At 36.0% G+C, this 19643-nt stretch overlaps 1 protein-coding gene and 1 pseudogene across 5 annotated transcripts in view; one reads left to right on the top strand and one right to left on the bottom strand.

Moving 5' to 3' along the window:
* NELL2 (neural EGFL like 2) overlaps positions 1 to 19643 on the bottom strand; it is a 428916-nt gene that overhangs the window by 164061 nt on the left and 245212 nt on the right. The window lies entirely within an intron of this gene.
* LOC135271837 (5S ribosomal RNA) lies at positions 7785 to 7903 on the top strand (annotated as a pseudogene).

Raw genomic sequence — 19643 nt, 5'->3', positions numbered from 1 at the left:
CTCAGAGACCTGAGGGTTAGAAACTGCCACTAGTGCCACCATCAGTGTCACAAAGGCTGCCTGAGTGATCAAGGACTCACTCAGTTGGCCCACCACTGTCACTACCAGGACCTGAGCACACTGCCCAGAGGCCTAAGAACAGACCCACCCATATCTGCCACTGGTGGTGCCCCTGTATGCAACTAAGGGCCCAACAACTAGCCACACCCAGTCCACCAATGCCACCACTGGTGCCCAGGGACCAGCCCATCTAAAATTCCCATTTCCAGCAAAGCATCACCAAAGCCTCCTCTAACAATCACAGCCTAAGTCACTGAGGAACTCATAGATACCAACTGACACTGATTATAACCCGATATATCATACAGAGACTACACTATTGTGCCTACCCAGAATCAAAGCAAAAGCACCTTACTAAACCAATAATGCAGACACATCTATAGAAAAAAAGTCTTTCTCTACTAAAGTCAATCTATAAAATTGGAAGAAGAGACTGTTACACCATATGCACAGATATCAACATAAAGACACAAGAAACATGAAAAAACAAAGAAATATCACATCCTCAAAGGAATATCATAATTATCAAGTAACAGATCCCAAAGTAAAGGAAATCTATAAAATGTCTAAAAAGGAACTCAAAGAAATGACACTAGAGAAATTCATTGAAATACAAGAGAACACAGATAGAAATCAGGAAAACAAGTTATCATCTGAATAAGAAATTCAACAGAAATAAATGCCATAAAAATAAACAAACAGAAATCCTAGACGGGAATAATTGAATAAATAAAATAAAAAACATAATAAAGAGCATCAACAATAGACCAGATCAAGCAGCAGAAGAAAGAATTTTTGAACTTAAAGACAGGGCTTTTGAAATAACCCAGTCAGACCAAAAAGAAAAAGAAAAAGAAAAAAGAAGAATAAAATGAAATAAAGAAAGCCTAGGTGGCATATAGGAAACTATATAATAAGTAAAATTTAAATTTTGGGAGTTCCAGAAGGAGAAGAGATGAACAAAAACATCAAAAACTTATTTAACAAAACAAAAGCTGAAAGATTCCCAACTCTTGCAAGTTATAAACATCCAGATACATGAAGCTCAAAGATTCCCAGATAGCTTCAATTAAACAAGGTCTTATTCAAGGCACTTTATAGTAAAACTGTCAAAAGTCACAGACAAACAGCAGGAACAAAGCATCAAGTCACATATAAGAGAATCCTTATCAGACTACCTTTCTCAGAAGAAAATTAGAGGCCAGGAGAGAATGGAGTGATGTATTCAAAGTGCTGAAAGAAAAACAACAACTGGTAGTCACAAATACTACACCCCGAAAAGCTATCCCTTAAAAATAAAGGAGAAAGAAATTCTTTCTCAGATGAGAAAATGGTGAAAGAATTAATCATCATTACACCAGCCCTACAAAAAAATATTTAAGGTAATCCTATATCTGGAAGTGAAAGAAAGATATCCACCATCGTGAAAACACATGAAAGTATAAAACTCACTGGTAGAGCAGTTATACAAATAAGCAAGAGAAAGGAGTCAAATATTATCACTATAAAAAAAACCCATCAAATTGTAAAGTAAACAAAGAGGAAGAGAGAATATATAAAACAATCAGAAGGTAATTAGCAAGATGACAAAAGTCCCCACCTATTAATAAAAGCTTTGAAAGTAAATGGCTTAAATTCATCAATTAAAAGATACAAAATAGTTGAATGTACTAAAAACCAAGATGCAAGTAAAAGAAACCCATTTCATCTATAAAGACACACACAGACTAAAAGAGAAGGGATTAAAAATAAAATCCATGCAAATGAAAACCAAAAGTGTGAAGGAGTAGCTATGCTTATATCAGAAATGGATTTCAAGTTAAAAAACATAAAAAGGGACAAAGTAGGTCAACAAAGATGATGATGTTATAATTCAGTAGGAAGATATAACAATCGTATATGTACCCAACACCAGAGTGCCCAGTTACATAAAGAAAATATTATTATAGCTAAAGAGAGCTAGACCCCAATATAATAATAGCTGTAAACTTCAATACCCTAGTTTTAGCACTGGGCAGATCATCGAGACAAAAAAATCAACAAAGAAAAATCAGACTTAATCTGCAACACATACTACATGGGGTTAACATTTATAGAAAATTTAACTCAATGGTTGCAGAATACACATTCCTCTCATCAACACATAGAGGGTTCTCCAAGATAGAATACATGTAAGGCCACAAAGCAGGTCTCAAAAATTTTTAAAAATTGAAACCATATCAAGTATCTTCTCAGAACACAATGGAATAAAACTAGAAATCAAAAACAATAGAAATTCTGGAAACTGCACAAATACATGGAAATTAAGCAATGTGTTCCTCAGCAACCACTGGGTCAATATAGAAATTATGAAGAAATAAAAAATGTTCTTTAAACAAATGAAAATGAAAGCACAACACAGCACAACCTATGGGATACTATAAAAGCAGTGCTAAGAGGGAAATGCATAGTAACAAATGCCTACGTCAAAATAGTAGAAATAATTCAAATAAAAAATATAGCAATGCATCTCAAAAAACTGGAAAAGTGAGAACAAACCAAACCCAAATTTGTAAAAGAAAATAAATAACAAAGATCAGAGCAGAAATAAACAAAACAGAGACTATCAGACAATACAAAGAATTAACAAAAATGTAATGTTGGCTTTTTAAAAAGATAAAATAAACTGCTATATAGAATAACAAAAAATAAAAGAGAGAAGACCAAATAAACAAAAATGAAGACAATATAACTGACACTACAGAAATACAAAGGATCATAAACGACTATTATGAATGGCTGTATGTTAATAAATTTAAAAACTTAGGGGAAGTGGATAAATTTCTGGACACATACAAGCTACCAAGAGAGAACCAGAAAGAAATAAAATACCTGAAAAAGATCAATAGCAAGTAACAAGACTGGATCAGAAATAAAAAGTCTCCCAACAAAGAAAAGCCAAAGACCAAATGGCTTTACTGCTTAATTATGCCAAACTTAGAGAGAAGAACTAACAAAAATTCTTCTGAAACTATTTCAAAAAATTGAAGAGGCAGAAATTCTTCCTAACTCATTCTACAAAGCTGCCATTACCCTCATACCAAACCAGATAAGGACAAACAACCAACAAAAAAACTAGAGGCCATGATCTCTGATTAACATAGACATAAAAGCAATCTCATCAAAATACTAGTAAACTGAATCTGACAACACATCAAAAAGTATTCTGTGATCAAGTGAGATTTATTCTAGAGAGGCAAGGATGGTTCAATGTATGTGAATCAATAAATTTAATACATTGCATCAACAGAATCAAGGATAAAAACCATATAATCATTTCAATAGACCCCAAAACAAAAAGAATTTGATAAAAGTAAACATCCCTTTATGATAAAAACTCAACAAATTAATTATGACAAACCCACAGCAAACATCATACTGAATGAAGAAAAGCTGAAAGCCTTCTCTCTAATTATTGGGACAAAACAGAAATGCCCACTTACACCACTATTATTCAGCATAGTATTGGAAGTCCTAGCCAAGGCAATAAAGCAAATGAAAGAAATAAAATGCATCCAAACTGAAAAAGAGGAAATCAAATTGTCCTCTTTACAGATAATGTGATCTTATATATAGGAAAAACAAAAGACTCAACCAAAAACTCTTAGAACGGATTCAGTAAAGTTGCAGGATGCAAAATCAACATCAAAAAAAAAAAAAAAAAAAAAAAAACAACAACAACAACAAAAAGTGGCATTTCTATGCACCAATAACAAAGTCCTGAAAAGAGAAACATAGAAAAGCAATCCCATTCACAATAGCCACAAAAAAACCCATAAAATACATACAAATACATTTAACCAAAGAATAAATTTAACCAAGGAGGTGAAAGACTTCTACTACTAAAAACTACTAAACACTGATGAAAGAAATTCAAGATGATATGAACAAATAAGAAAAGATCCCATATACATGAATCAGAAGATCTAATATTGTTAAAATGATTATACCACCTAAAGCAATCTACAATTTCAATGTAATCTCCATCAAAATACCAATGACACTTTTCACAAAAAAAGAAAAAAAATCCTAAAATGTATATGGAACTACAAAAGACCCCAAATAGGTGAAAAGAATAAAGCTGGAGTCACACTATCTAACTTCAAAATATATAACAAAGCTATAGTAACCCAAACAACATAGTATTGGTATAAAAACAGACAGACCAATGGAACATAATAGAGAACTAAGAAATAAATCCATGTATTTAGAGCCAGCTGAGTGTAAAGAATCACTGAATGTATCACTCATTTCTGTATCTGCAATAACTTGTAAGGTATCCAGAACATTATGGGGTCAATAAATGCTACATAAAAAATGAATAAATACTTCAAAGCTAGTTAATGAAGACTTAGGAATGGCTCTCAATACATATGTAGCATGTGTAGGTTTGCAGCAAGAAAAGAAAAAAGAAAAAAAAGAATGGCTCTCATGATATCTTGCTACTTCTAAATATTTACACTGGTCTTCAAGGAAAATATCATGTTCAATTATAGCCTAAAAATCAAGTTACAAGGAACTTAGAGAAATACAGTAAAACCTCATTATCTAGGGTTTTAAGATCATAACTAGAATCACATGGGATTATTAATGTGCTGAGCTCAATGAATGGATGGCTTGAAACAAGACCCTCTGAGAGCCATAGTAGGAGTCCCCTTGGCTTAAGCTCATGAGCTAGAGAGGATGCCATCAAGAACTCCATGTGTACAAAGGCATGAGCAATTTACATGTGGGGATAAAAGAGCCAATTATATGAAACAAGTCAGTGAAAACACCTTGGTTATCAGAGAGAGGAATTATTTTGATTACACTGTGGCATTTCCTTCCTCAAACAAGAGTGTTCCTGGTTAAAGATCACAGTTACTAGTACAGATAGGAAAGCAACTTCAGTGTCTAGAGGAGGACAGTGAGTCCCAGCTGGAGCAAACATTAATTACATCAGGCACCATAACTCTCTCCAAAGACAAAACAATATCCCATAGAACAGGGGTCCCCAACCCTGGGACTGTGAACCAGTACCAGTCCCTGGTACCAGAACCATCAGGAGTAGCTACCAAATCTGGTTAATTGAACTCACAAGTATATGTGAAACAGCCCAGATCTCTCCCAAGAGTACTTAAAAGATGGGAACTTTGATGGCACTGAAGTTCTGTGAGAGGTGGGGAACAGAGGCAGTGAATCAGGGTTATTTCTGTTCATGTGACCCTATTTACAGCCACAATGGTGGAAAATTTGATTTATAAACATAAATGGAGAAAATTGTGCAAGAGTAAATTGGCCTTCTAAAAATTTTTCAGCATTGGGTCTACATCCCACAGGTTTAGGAGACAGTGACCTGTCCAGTCTTCTTTTATAGATGTTTCCCTTTTAAGCTATCGTACGGCCAGAGAAAACTCCATGTAGGATCATGAAGCAAAAACAAAAAGACTATTGAATATAAAACCATTCAGGAACTCAATGATTTGGATCCCATAGACATATAAGATTCATGACCAAGAGATCTCAAGTATCAGCCTATTACTTGGAGCAGTGTTGTGAGAAAGAAGGAAGTAAAAATAGCAGACAACACCACCATAACACTGCAGATCTAACTGCCACTTGCCTTTTTTGATTTCTCATGCCCTCTCTTTAGAGGAAGAATTTCCCAAAGAGTTGCATTTATGTACTAAAATTGCAAAGTTACATAAATGTCATTTCCATTTACATGTATGGAAATTTGCAGGCATAAAAATGGCATGACTAAAAAGTAATCTGGTGGAAAATCATGTCAAATTTAGTCCAAGGTGTATTTTAGTTCCAAATCCCAACTCAAAAACCTAATATAAGTCAAATTCTCACAATTCAATTTTAATTCTCTACACCTTCATTGAGTATTCTATGTACAAAGGCATTTTATTGAATTTTCTGATGTCCCTATGGGGTAGAACCCAATGATGAGTGGATAGTATTAGGGATAGGCTTTGCCTCATTATGACTTTGGGCTAAGCAGAAAGAACTGCACAGATTTGGATTAGGCTGCCAGTAGAAATATTCTGACGTGAGCTGGTTATGCTGTAGAGACTCAAACAAAGAGTGTCCCATTGGACCACACGGCCCTTCGCATACCATCCAAAATTTATTAGAGTTAAGGGATAGACCCTGCCTTACAAAAGCTTACAATCCAGGAAATAGATAATGATGATCATCATCACTGTCATCCAATTAGCTGCCTTCTACATTTGAAGCCAGCATTTCACAAGCAGCATTGTTTAAAAGCAATATCTTGAATAGAGGTTCATGGTACCTTAAAAACAAAATATTACATGATGAAATAAGTTTCAAGATCACTATATTACCATAGTTTTCCTAGCTGCCTCCTAAACACTCATAATGTACATTAGCTAATTATAAGCTCTCAGATCTTTGTTTAAAAAAAAAAACTTCATTCATTTGTTCAACAAATATATAGTGGACAGGCACTATGTTCCAGGTACTGTATTAGGTGATAATACAAGAGAAAATAATATATATATGATAATATTATAAAGTGATGCATACTATATAACAGAAACACATTGTGCATTGAATAGGGAGCAACAGATTTTTTTTTTTTTAAACATAGTCCTTATTTGTTCTGAGAACCTATTAATGCAGAATGCATTTGGGAATTTATATATGGTGATACAAATAATTTTCTGACTCTGACTCCTCCTCACAACTTGAGAAGTTGATAGTGAAATTAAAAAGCCAGAACACATTTACATAAATAACAACATGAGATCCCATATTATAAGTGCCAAAAAAACCCACACACATACACATACAAATCCTACAGAGACTGATATTCAGAGAAAGGTTTATGACTAAGAGTAGACACATCCAGGGAAAATATAATGATGTGTCAGGGCTTGAGGTGAATTTTGAAGAAATCTACTTCACTTATAATGTGGGACCTCATGTTATTTTGCTGCAGAAGGAGCAAAAACATGAAATGTTCAGGAACAATAATCCATTTAATTGGAGTTTGTGCATGAAAAAAGTGTAAATACAATTATGGGAAAGGAGACACAATGTGAATGTATTTAAATGACAAACATATATGAGGGAGGGACCTTCTTTGTAGTGATATGAAGACATTAAACCATTTGGAAGAAAGGGGTATGGAGGAGGTTTAGATATATCTCATTGGAGTTGGTAAAATGGCATAATTGAGGAGTTGGTAAGAAGCGCATTCAAGGTAAGAAGATCTTTTATGAATTAATAAAAGTCCAAGTCTTAAGTGGTTACTACATCTAAAGTAATCTTCCCAGTCTCAGTTTCTTCATATGGTACCTTCGTTGGTATCTGAAAGAATTCTATTAAGTTTTTGTTAATATGTCTGCTAGCTATGTCCATTGGAATATAAGAATCAAGAGGATAGAGAGCTTGTCCACAACAAAGGCTGGCCCTGAATAAGTATCTGTTGAATGAATCAATGAATCTTTTTATGGTTTTTCCTTTAAAAGGTCAAAAATGAAAGTATTTTCATTCACAATGGTCTGATCTGAAGCTCAACATGGCAGAGTGAATTCATTGTCTTTCTAGCACACTGCCTGAGAATTTACTTAGACATGGGCATTTGTATGAATAGCAAACACAAGCCATCCTGGGGAAACAGTCTTGCACAGTAAAGGAAAAACGGAGTGAGAATAAAGAAGCCTGAACTCATCTACGGCCATACAACCCTGAACGCCCCTGAACTTGTCTGATCTCAGAAGCTGAGCAGGGTCAGGCCTGGTTAGTACTTCGATGGGAGACTGCCTGGGAATACCTGGTGCTGTAGGCTTTAATTAAACAAAAAATATATAAATAAATAAAAATTAAAAAAAATTTAAAAAAAGCCTGAACTCTGGACCTGCATTTATTACAAACCTGACAAGCATTTAGTCCCTCCAGACCTTAATTTCATCATTAAAAGATAATTTTCAAGTCCCTACTAGCCATAAAACTTTGCAATTCCGACAAAGGGAACATGATCTATGTGGCTAGAGTGGTTTCTGCTCCTCCAGGATTTTGTAAGCTATACAGTCATATTCTACCATATCTAAAAAGCAAAAGTAAACTGTGTTTCTTATACTTGAACAGCTTCTCCAGCCCCAGGATAATTCAAGCTGGTCTATTTTAGAAACCAGCATTTATAAATGTATAAATTCCCTTTTATCCTATCTGAAAGCTGAGGCCAACTTTGTAATTACTCAGAATCATAGATTTTTAGATCTGAAAGGAACTTTAGAAATCATCTAACCCCAGTAATTTACGATTGAAGAAACAGAGGCACAGAGAAGCCAGAAACATATTAAAGAGGTGGCAGGGATGGGATCATAAAGCTTTTGTGAGCCATATTAATTTGGACTTCATCTCATATAAAATGGGAAAGGTTTTAAGAGGTAATTAATTGAATCAGATCTGTGTTTTTGGAAGATTCCTCTAGCACAAGCTTATATAGTTAATGAGTGGCAGCCATAACAAGAACAACATTTCTAGATCCCAGGTTTAAAATGGTTTCTTTTGGTCTATGGACTCATCTCCAGACTAAGCTCAGAGGCAGTGAACACTCAGGCATGATGCTCCCTTTCCTGTGTTCTGTCACACCACCACACTATGCCACATTATACCTTGGATGTCACTGATACTATTTGTTTTCTAAAGTATAGTGTATTTCTAAAGCTACATTTATCTTGATTATATCCTGTAAAAAGATTATATTAGTATGTTACACTAATGTCTTCTTGCACAGCCAATAAAATCCTGAAGTCATGAAGCTCAAGTGCAAAGACTCCACATATTGAAAAACAATACAGATTGGTATTGGTTATTGCTAAGTCTTGACTCACCAGCTCTGAAATACTGGTTGGGCAACGTTGGCAAAGATATTAATAAAATAATTCACAAACCAGGATAAAGACTAAGTGCTAAGAAACACAATTCTGGAAAGAGATTTGAAAGTAACATTTGGAAACATAAGAATATTTTTTAAAACACAAAATTTGTAAGTTTAAGTAGGCTGCTCAGTGAAATACCCATAAAGAATAAATTTAAATATCATTTACAAATAAGTTAACATTGAAAGGAATTGCCAGCAATCATATGTTTTAAAGTCAGTGGCATTAATGAATTTGTTTACCATATATTAATTTCTATGTATTAAAAACTATATCCATCTAAAAGTATAACTGAAGGATAAGACTGAAACATATGATTTTCTTGACATCTCAAAATAATGCCCACACATTTGCTTCATTCATTTTGTAATTTCATTCATTGCAAATTGTATGGTACATTCCTCAAGAAGAGTGAAAGCTCTGACATTAGAGAAGATTTCTTGCTACTCTTAATAGAATACATAATCCTTAACCACTACCAAAGCAGTCCACCACTACCAAGGCAATACATCACTACCGAGGCAGTTCACCACTATCGAGGCAATCCACCATTACCGAGTCAGTCCGTCATTACCAAGGCAATCTGCCATTACCGAGGCAGTCTGCCATTACTGAGGCAGACCACCATTACCAAGGCAATTCTAACTATACCTCTGTAAACAAAACTGCAAGGAAGTTCACACAGCAGCTGGGCAGAGCCCACAGCAGCTCAGCAACGACTCTGCTGGCAGACTGTGACTAGGCTACCTCCTTGCTGGTCAGGGCATCTCTGAAAAAAGGCAGCAGCACCTCAGGAACTTATAAATAAGGCTCCACCTTCCCAGGACAGAGCACCTGGGGAAAAAGGCATTTGTGAATTCTGTTGCAGCATATTTAAACCTACCTGCCCAGCAACTCTGAACAGAACAATGGAGCTCACAGCTCAGCACCTGAGCTCCTATAAGAGACAGACTGTCTCCTCAAGCAGCTCCCTGACTCCTGTATATCCAAAGAGACACCTCATAAAGGAGAGCTCAGGCTGACATCTGGTGGGTATCCTTCTGGGACGAAGATAACAGAAGAAGAAACTGGCAGCAACCCTTACTGTTCTGCAGCTGCCGCAGGTAATCCCCAGGAAAGCAGGGTCTGGAGTGGACCTCCAGCAGTCCTACAGCAGAGAGGCCTGACTGTTAGAAGGAAAACTAAAAAACAAAAAGAAATAACTTCAACATCAATAAAAAGGATGTCCACTTAGAGACCCCATCTGAAAGTCACCAATTACAAAGACCACAGGTAGATAAATTCACAAAGATGGGAAGAAACCAATGCAAAAAGGATGAAAACACCAAAACCCAGAATGCCCCTCCTCCTCCAAGAGATCACAACTCCTCACCAGCAAAGGAACAAAGCTGAATGGAGAATGAGTCTGATGAACTGACAGAAACATGCTTCAAAAGGTAGGTAATAAACTTCTCTGAGCTAAAAGAACATGTTCTAACCCAATGCAAAGAAACTAAGAACCTTGAAAAAAGGTTTGACAAAATGCTAACGAGAATAAACAGCTTAGAGAATAACATAAATGACTTAATGGAGCTGAAAAACACAACACGGGAACTTCGCAAAGTATACACAAGTTTCAATAGCCAAATCGACCAAGCAGAAGAAAGGATATCAAAGATTGAACATCAACAATAAATTAAAAAGAGAAGGCAAGATTAGAGAAAAAAGTAAAAAGAAATGAACAAAGCCTCCAAGAAATAGAGGATTATGTGAAAAGACCTAACTACATTTGATAGGTGTACCTGAATGTGGCAGAGAGAATGAACCCAAGCTGGAAAACACTCTTCAGGATATTATCCAGAAGAACTTCCTCAACCAAGCAAGGCAGGCCAATATTCAAATGCAGGAAATACAGAGAACATCACAAAGATATTCCTCAAGAAGAGCAACCCCAAGGCACATAATTGTCAGATCCACCAGGGTTGAAATGAAGGAAAAATGCTAAAGGCAGCCAGAGAGAAAGGTCAGGTTACCCACAAAGGGAAGCCCATCAGACTCACAGCGGATCTCTCAGCAGAAACCCTATAAGCCAGAAGAGAGGAGGCCAATATTCAACATCCTTAAAGAAAAGAACTTCCAACCTAGAATTGCATATCCAGCCAAACTAGGCTTCATAAGTGAAGGAGAAATAAAATCCTTTATGAACAAGCAATTGCTCAGAGTTTTTATCACCACCAGGCCTGCTTTACAAGAGCTCCTGAAAGAAGCACTAAACATAGAAAGGAACAACCAGTACCAGCCACTCCAAAAACATACCAAATGGTAAAGACCATAGACACAATGAAGAAACTGTGTCAGCTAATGGGCAAAACAACCAACTAGCATCAAAATGGCAGTATCAAATTCACACATAACAATATTAACCTTAAATGTAAATTGGCTAAATGCCCCAATCAAAAGACACAGACTGGCAAATTGGATAAAAAGTCAAAACCCATTGGTGTGCTGTATCCAGGAAACCTGTCTCACACGCAAGGATACATATATGTTCTAAGTAAAGGGATGGAGGAAGATCTACCAAGCAAATGGAGAGCAAAAAAAAGCAGGAGTTGCAATCCTAGTCTCTGATAAAATAGACTGTAAACCAACAAAGATCAAGAGAGACAAAGAAGGGCATTATATAATGGTAAAAGGATCAATGTAACAAGAAGATCTAATGATCCTAAACATATATGCACTGAATACAGCAGTACCCAGATACATAAAGCAAGTTCTTAATGACCTAAAAAGAGACTTAGACTCCCACACATTAATAGTGGGAGACTTTAACACTTTACTGTCAATATTAGACAGATCAATGAGACAGAAAATTAACAAGGATATCCAGGACTTGAACTCAGATGTGGACCAAGTAAACCTAGTATACATATACAGAACTCTCCACCCCAAATCCAAAGAATATACATTGTTCTCAGTACCACATGACACCTACTCTAAAATGAATCACATAATTGGAAGTAAATCACACCTCAGCAAATGCAAAAGAACAGAAATCACAATAAATAGCCTCTCAGACCCCACTGCAATCAAATCAGAACTCAGGATTAAGAAACTAACTCAGAACCACACAACTTCATGGAAACAGAACAACTGGCTCTTGAATGTTGACTGGATAAACAATGAAATGAAGGCAGACATAAAGATGTTCTTAGAAACCAATGAGAACAAAGACACAACATACCAGAATCTCTGGGACACATTTGAAGCAGTGTCTAGAGGAAAACTTATAGCAATAAATGCCCACATGAGAAGCAAGGAAAGACCTAAAATCGACACCCTATCATCAAAATTGAAAGAGCTAGAGGAACAAGATCAAAAAAACTCAAAAGCTAGCAGAAGACAAGAAATAACAAAGCTCAGAGCAGAAATGAAGGAGACAGAGACACAAAAAAACCTTCAAAAAAATCAATAAATCTAGGATCTGGTTTTTTGAAAAGATCAACAAAATAGACCATTAGACAGATTAATAAAAAAGAAAAGAGAGAATAATCAAATAGATGCAATAAAAAACAATAAAGGGGATATCACCACAGATTCCACAGAGATACAAACTACCATCAGAGATTATACAAACAACTCTATGCACATAAACCAGTAAACCTGGAAGAAATGGATAAATTCCTGGACACTTGCACCCTCCCAAGCCTAAACCAGGAAGAGTTGAAACCCTGAATAGACCAATAACAAGGGCTGAAGTTAAGCAGCAATTAATAGCCTACAGACCAAAAAAAGCCCAGATCCAGATGGGTTCACAGGCAAATTCTACCAGACATACAAAGAGGAGCCGGTACCACTCCTTTTGAAACTATTCCAAATAATCCCAAAAGAGGGAATTTTTCCCAAATCATTCTATGAGACCAACTTCATCCTGATACAAAACCCGGCAAAGACTCAGCAAGAAAAGAAAACTTCAGGCCAATATCCATGAGGAACATAGATGTAAAAATCTTCAATAAAATACTGGCAAACCAACTGCAATAGTACATCAAAAAGCTTATCCATCATGATCAAGTAGGCTTCATCCCAGGGATGCAAGGCTGGTTCAACATACGCAAGTCTATAAACATAATCCACCACATAAACAGAACCAAAAACAAAAACCACTTGATTATCTCAATAGATGCAGAGAAGGCCTTCGACAAAATTCAACAGCCTTTTAATGCTAAAAACCCTCAATATACTAGGTATTGACGCAATGTATCTCCAAATAATAAAAGCTATTTATGACAAACTCATGGCCAATATCATACTGAATGGGCAAACCTGGAAGCATTCCCTTTCTAATCTGTTATTAGACAAGGATGCCCTCTCTCACCACTCCTATTCAATGTAGAATTGGAAGTTCTAGCCAGAGCAATCAGGCAAGAAATAGAAATAATGGATATTGAATTAGGAAAGGAAGAAATCAAATTATCTCTATTGGCAGATGACATGATTGTATATTTAGAAGACCCCATTGTCTCAGCCCAAAATCTCCTGAAACTGATAAGCAACTTTGGCAAAGTCTCAGGATACAAAATCAATGTGCAGAAATCACAAGCATTCCTATACACCAATAACAGACTTAAAGAGAGCCAAATCAAGAACGAACTGTCATTTACAATTGCTACAAAGAGGATAAAATACATAGGAATACAACTAACAAAGGATGTAAAGGACCTCTTCAAGGAGAACTACAAACCACTGCTCAAGGAATTAAGGGAGGACACAAACAGATGGAAAAAAAATTCCATGGTCATGGTTAGGGAGAATCAATATTGTGAAAATGGCCATACTGCACAAAGTAATTTATAGATTCAATGCTATCCCCATCAAGCTACCTATGATCCTCTTCACAGAACTGGGAGAAAACCACCTTAAACTTCATATGGAACCAAACGAGAGCCTGCATAGCCAAGACAATCCTAAGCAAAAAGAATAAAGCCAGAGACATCACTCTACCTGACTTCAAACTATATTACAAGTCTACAGTAATCAAAACAGCATGGTACTGGTACCAAAACAGAGATATAGACCAATGGAACAGAACAGAGGCCTTGGAGGCAATGCCACACATCTAAAATATCTGATCTTTGACAAACCTAACAATAACAAGCAATGGGGAAAGGAATCCCTGTTTAATAAATGGTGTTGGGAAAACTGGCTAGCTATGTTCAGAAAGCAGAAACTGGACCTCTTCCTGACACCTTACACTAAAGTTAACTCCAAATGGATTAAAGACTTAAACCCTAGAAGAAAACCTAGGCAAGGATTTCATGACTAAAACACCAAAAGCATTGGCAATAAAAGTCAAAATAGACAAATGGGATCTAATTAAACTCCAGAGCTTCTGAACAGCAAAAGAAACAATCATAACAGTGAACTGGCAACCAACAGAATGGGAAAAAGTTTTTGCAATCTACCCATCTGACAAAGGGCTAATTCCCAGAATCTACAAAGAACTAAAACAGATTTACAAGAAAAAACCAAACAAACCCATTCAAAAGTGGGAGAAGGACACAAACAGACACTTTTCAAAAGAAGACATATATGAGGTCAACAAACATAGGAAAAAATGCTCATCATCACTGGTCATTAGAGAAATGCAAATCAAAACCGCATTGAGATACCATCTCACGCCAGTTGGAATGGCAATCATTAAAAAATCTGGCGACAACAGATGCTGGAGAGGATGTGGAGAAATAGGAATACTTTTACACTGTTGGTGGGAGTGTAAATTAGTTCAACTGTTGTGGAAGACAGTATGGCAATTCCTCAAGGACCTAGAAATAGAAATTCCATTTGACCCAGCAATCCCATTACTTGGTATATATCCAAAGGATTATAAATTGTTCTATTATAAAGGCACATGCAAAGACGTATGTTCATTGTGGCACTGTTTACAATAGCAAAGACCTGGAACCAACCCAAATGCCCATTGATGATAGACTGGACAAGGAAATTGTGGCACATATATACCATGGAATACTATTCAGCCACAAAACGCGATGAGTTCGTGTTCTTTGTAGAGATACATATGAATCTGGAAACCATCATTCTCAGCAAACTGACACAAGAACAGAAAATCAAACGCTGCATGTTCTCACTAATAGGTGGGTGTTGAACATTGAGAATACATGGACACGGAGGGGAACATCACACACTGGGTTCTGTTTTGCAGGGGGCATAAGGGAGGGACAGCACAGGGTAGAGAGGTTAGGGGAAGGATAACATGGGAGAAATGCCAGATGTAGGTGATGGGGGGATGGAGGCAGGAAACCACATTGCCATGTATGTACCTATACAACAATACTGCATTTTCTGCACATGTACTCCAGAATCTAAAGTGCAATAAAATATATATATATGTATTTTATATATATTTTACATATATATGTTATATATATTAAATATGTCATATATTTAATATATATTATTTAATATATAACATTATATTATTTAATATATAATGCTATATATTAAATAATATATTATATATTTGTATTATATATAAATAATATATATATTTAATATATAACATATCTATTAAATAGATATGTTATATATATTTTAATATACTAAAATATATATAACATATCTAATATGTTACATAAATTTAATATATATATGTAAAATATATATATTAAAAAAAGAATATATAATTCTTAGCTTTGGTATTCCTGAATTAAAAAAGAGAGACATGCACTAGGAAAATCTGAGACATGGTTGAGAGTGTATCATAAATAACATTCATGGAGAAAAATGAGAGAATGTGGAATATTAAGGAGTGGGGAACAAAGGCATGTGTAGGTTTGTCCATGAATAGCTGCTGACTTCCTACTATGTCCAAGGTACTATAATAACTTAGATACCAATGGCATAGCCTGAATGAAACAGATGGAGTATCTGTCTTTGCAGAGCTTAGGATCTGAGAAAAGAGACAACTAGTAATTTTTAAAAATGGAATGAGAGTTTGAGAAGGATAGTTCCATCTGGAAAACAAAATGAGGGCTCCAAACCTAGTCTTATGAATAAGGAGAAATTGACATCTAAGAAGTAGTTAGCCAGGTGGACTGTGCTAAAAGACCATTTCAAACAAGGAGACTCTATGCAAATGTTGAGAATTAAGAGAATTTGATACGTTTGAAAGATAGCAAAGTATTCAATACTCCTAATGAAGTAAGCAGGAGTGAGTTTGTGTGGAGGTCTTACACACTACATGAGAGTTTGACATTATCCTACGATCAACGGTAATCACTGAAGTTTTTAAAATTATTCTAAAATATGTCATATGTACACATGCTGTAAAACTTAAAAGATGCACTAGAGTGTGCCATGAAAGTAAATCTGAGTCATAGTCACTCAGTTCTCCCACTACTAATCCCTGAGACAACCACTGGCAGCAATTTCTTGTGCAATTTCCAGACATATTCTATGCCTATATAAGCATACACACAGGGATGTATGTGTTTGTGCTTATTCTCTGAAAGGTGTTCAGCAGGGACATGAGATGTTATCATTGCTAAACAGTATCTTTGTAAATGCAGGGCTGAGGATAAATTAAAGAAGAGTAAAACTGGAAGCTAGGAGAAAGCTTACTTAATAAATAGTTTCAGTTCTTGTGACTATGACAGCAGAACATGAAAGGAGTGAGGCAGATTTTAAAAATGCGTGGGTTCTAAAATGGCTTGACTCTGGGACTGACTAGATGCCTGAAGATTAGGGAGGGATGCTCTCAAAGATAATATTCTTCTAACTGAACAACTCGGTGGGTCCATAGTATAGGGAACTGCAGGACTGCAATTGAGTTACAGAGAAGCACAGTTTTAGATAGGTTAAATTTGAGGTGCTTATGACATATCCAAATAAAAATGTCCTGGAGGCAGTGAGATATGTGGGTCTAGAGCTTACTCAGGAAACAGCACTGAGCTAGAGATCAAGATTTGGGAGTCATAAGCACAGAGAATGTAATTAAAGTCATGGTGTTAAGACACAGGTAGAGGATGTTGAATGAGGAAAAACCAATTAAAATGGAGATCTGGGGAACTTGAACATTTAAGTGACAAGTAAAGAAAGAAGATGAAGAAAAATTGCTCAGAGAGATAGCAGCAAAACTACAGTAGTAGTGGAGAAAGACATGTCAAAACAGTAGGCAGTGATCACCTTTTGAACACACCTACATTTGGAAAAATCTTTGTTTCTTCAAGAAGGGAAACTCAAATTTTTGGTGTCCTCAGAAATTAGTGACCTAGTACTACCAAATGGGAGCACTCAATCCAGAAGAAAACCATATAACCTTGCAGGTTGCAAAATTTAGCAAGTATAATAGAGAAGGCTTATCAGCATTTAGCATGATCGCCATGGCATTCACTTCCGGAGTCCAGTCCTGCATGCCATCAGTGAATGTTCACAACATTTATATGAGCTGTGGTATTGACACCAAGAGGTAGAGGTAGCAGGATTTGTACCAAGAGGTAATAGGTATTGTCTTGGCTGAATATCATCTTAACCTGCCCTACAGTCCTCCCACATACATTGTGAGCTACCTAACGTTCTCCAACATATTCTTCTGCTTAAATTGTCAGAGTGGATTCTGTTGTTTGCAGTTCCAAACCCTGATCAATACAGTGTAGTATCACAAAGACAAGGTAAATAAGTATTGGAAGAAGGGAGAGATCTATAGAATTAATTGCTGCCTAGAAGTCAAGCAAGATAGAGACAGAAAGTTGTTTGATTTAATAATAGAGAAGTTATCAGTGACCTTGGTGAAAGCAGTACAGAGGGGATATAGGATGAAAAGTCTAAATTGAAGTGGGTTAATGAGAATGTCTGGGATGAAGAAGTGAAGACAATGAGAAAAAAATCATTACATTAAGAGATCCGGCCATAAAGGGGAAAGGGGATAATAAATAAACTAGAAGGGATGTAGAGTTAAGGGAGAGATTAAGCATAATTAAATCTTGATGGGAAAGAGCAAACAAAGAGAAAGAAATTGAATGAGTTTGAACATATAATGGATGAAGCAAATTTCCTCTGAAAAGAGGAAGAGATGAAATTTAGTACTCATATGGACCTATTACTCCCAGGAGGAGAGGTTTCTATTCCACTGAAACTAGGGAGAAGGAAGAAAGAGAAGTAAAGCATGCTGGCTTATGAAATTGGAACAGGAGGATGAAGAAGTTGCTGTCTGTTTCTGTTACACTGGTAAAAAAGTTATCTGCTGAGAATAAGAGAACTGGTGGAGTCAAAGGCTTCAGGGAAGGTGAAGGTTTACAATGATCATTGTAGGAAATGAGAGAAAACTCTGCTGGAATGCACAGTAAAATTACCAAGCAGAGTATAGGACTCAGCCAGAGTTGGTAAACATGAACATAAAGCTGTGTGAATCCACCACCTGACATTTTTATAAGACTTTGCTGTGTACAGTGCATGTTCATATGCCTTGAATGTTTACTCTCACAATCATCCTGTGACCTGGGGAGAACAGTTAGTAACCCCTTTTCACAGCCACGGAACCTTTGTGAAGTTGAGTAGTTTCCCAAATGTCTGTTTTAAGTTAGTGTCTGGTAAATCTGGCATAGAATCATTCATTACTAGCCACTGTTCTTCTACAATCTGGTCCCTATCTTTGTGGTTTAATACACTAACACTCCTGCATATGAGCCTCCTGTTGTAGAAAAGCTCCAGAACACGTCTTCCCCTTTCCCTTTGCTTACTCTTCTCTGCCAATCTAAATTTGATTCTCATCTAAAGGCCCAGATGAAGTCTCAATTCCTACATGGTACCTTCCCTAACCTTTTTGGCCACAGGGATTCCATCTGTCTCTACTTCTGCACTTTTTGTCTGTGCTTATTCATGGCTCATTAGTAGGTATCTTGGCTGAATCTGACTTGCTTGAAATTAAAGAACAGATAGTCTCATTTGAATGATTGTCTTGTCATGCTGGTTGAAAATTCATCAAGTTGAATCACAGGATTCTTTCCAAGAAAGTGGATTATTATTTTTAAATATTAGAAACTAATTCAGTAAATATATATTTATTTTGCCAGAAAGCATGAATTGCAGTCATAAAATTATCCAAATTGCTACCCATCCAGAGTTATGCGATTAACCTAAACATTACATCAGTGCTTTCATGAAAGATATGAAGCTACTCCAATTTCCAATTGCTTGCTTGTACATAAATCACTGACTGAATTGCATTGCTAGTTTTGACAATGTTAATCAATGTTTAATGTTGATTAGGAAGCAGGGGCCTTATAACAACTCAGAATACACAAACATATATGTTCTACAATTGAAGTCCCATTTGTCCACCACCATGTTTCCACTTGAAGATAGGAACAATTTTTAAAAAATCTATTTGGGAATACATTCTTCATATTAAAGAAAAATTACTTGGAGGACATTTAAAAATGTAATTATAGTTGTTTTTTGAATTTAAAGTAAAAATGAAAATCAACTGTATTATTAAAATCCCGGGTATCTATTTTTATATCATACCAATGAATAAGACATGCAATTTAGAAAGATAATGTCCTTGCCTCTTCACCAATGCTTCACATTCATTAAAGGCAGCACCAATTTCCTGTCTCTTGTATCAAAACACATGGAGCTCTGTTTTCT

This window comes from Aotus nancymaae, unplaced genomic scaffold, assembly GCF_030222135.1.
Source record: "Aotus nancymaae isolate 86718 unplaced genomic scaffold, 86718_ANA_hifiasm-v0.15.2.pri h1tg000092l, whole genome shotgun sequence".
NCBI lineage: Eukaryota > Metazoa > Chordata > Mammalia > Primates > Aotidae > Aotus > Aotus nancymaae.
Note: the sequence above shows the minus strand (reverse complement) of the source record. Positions and strands in the feature narration are given on the sequence as shown.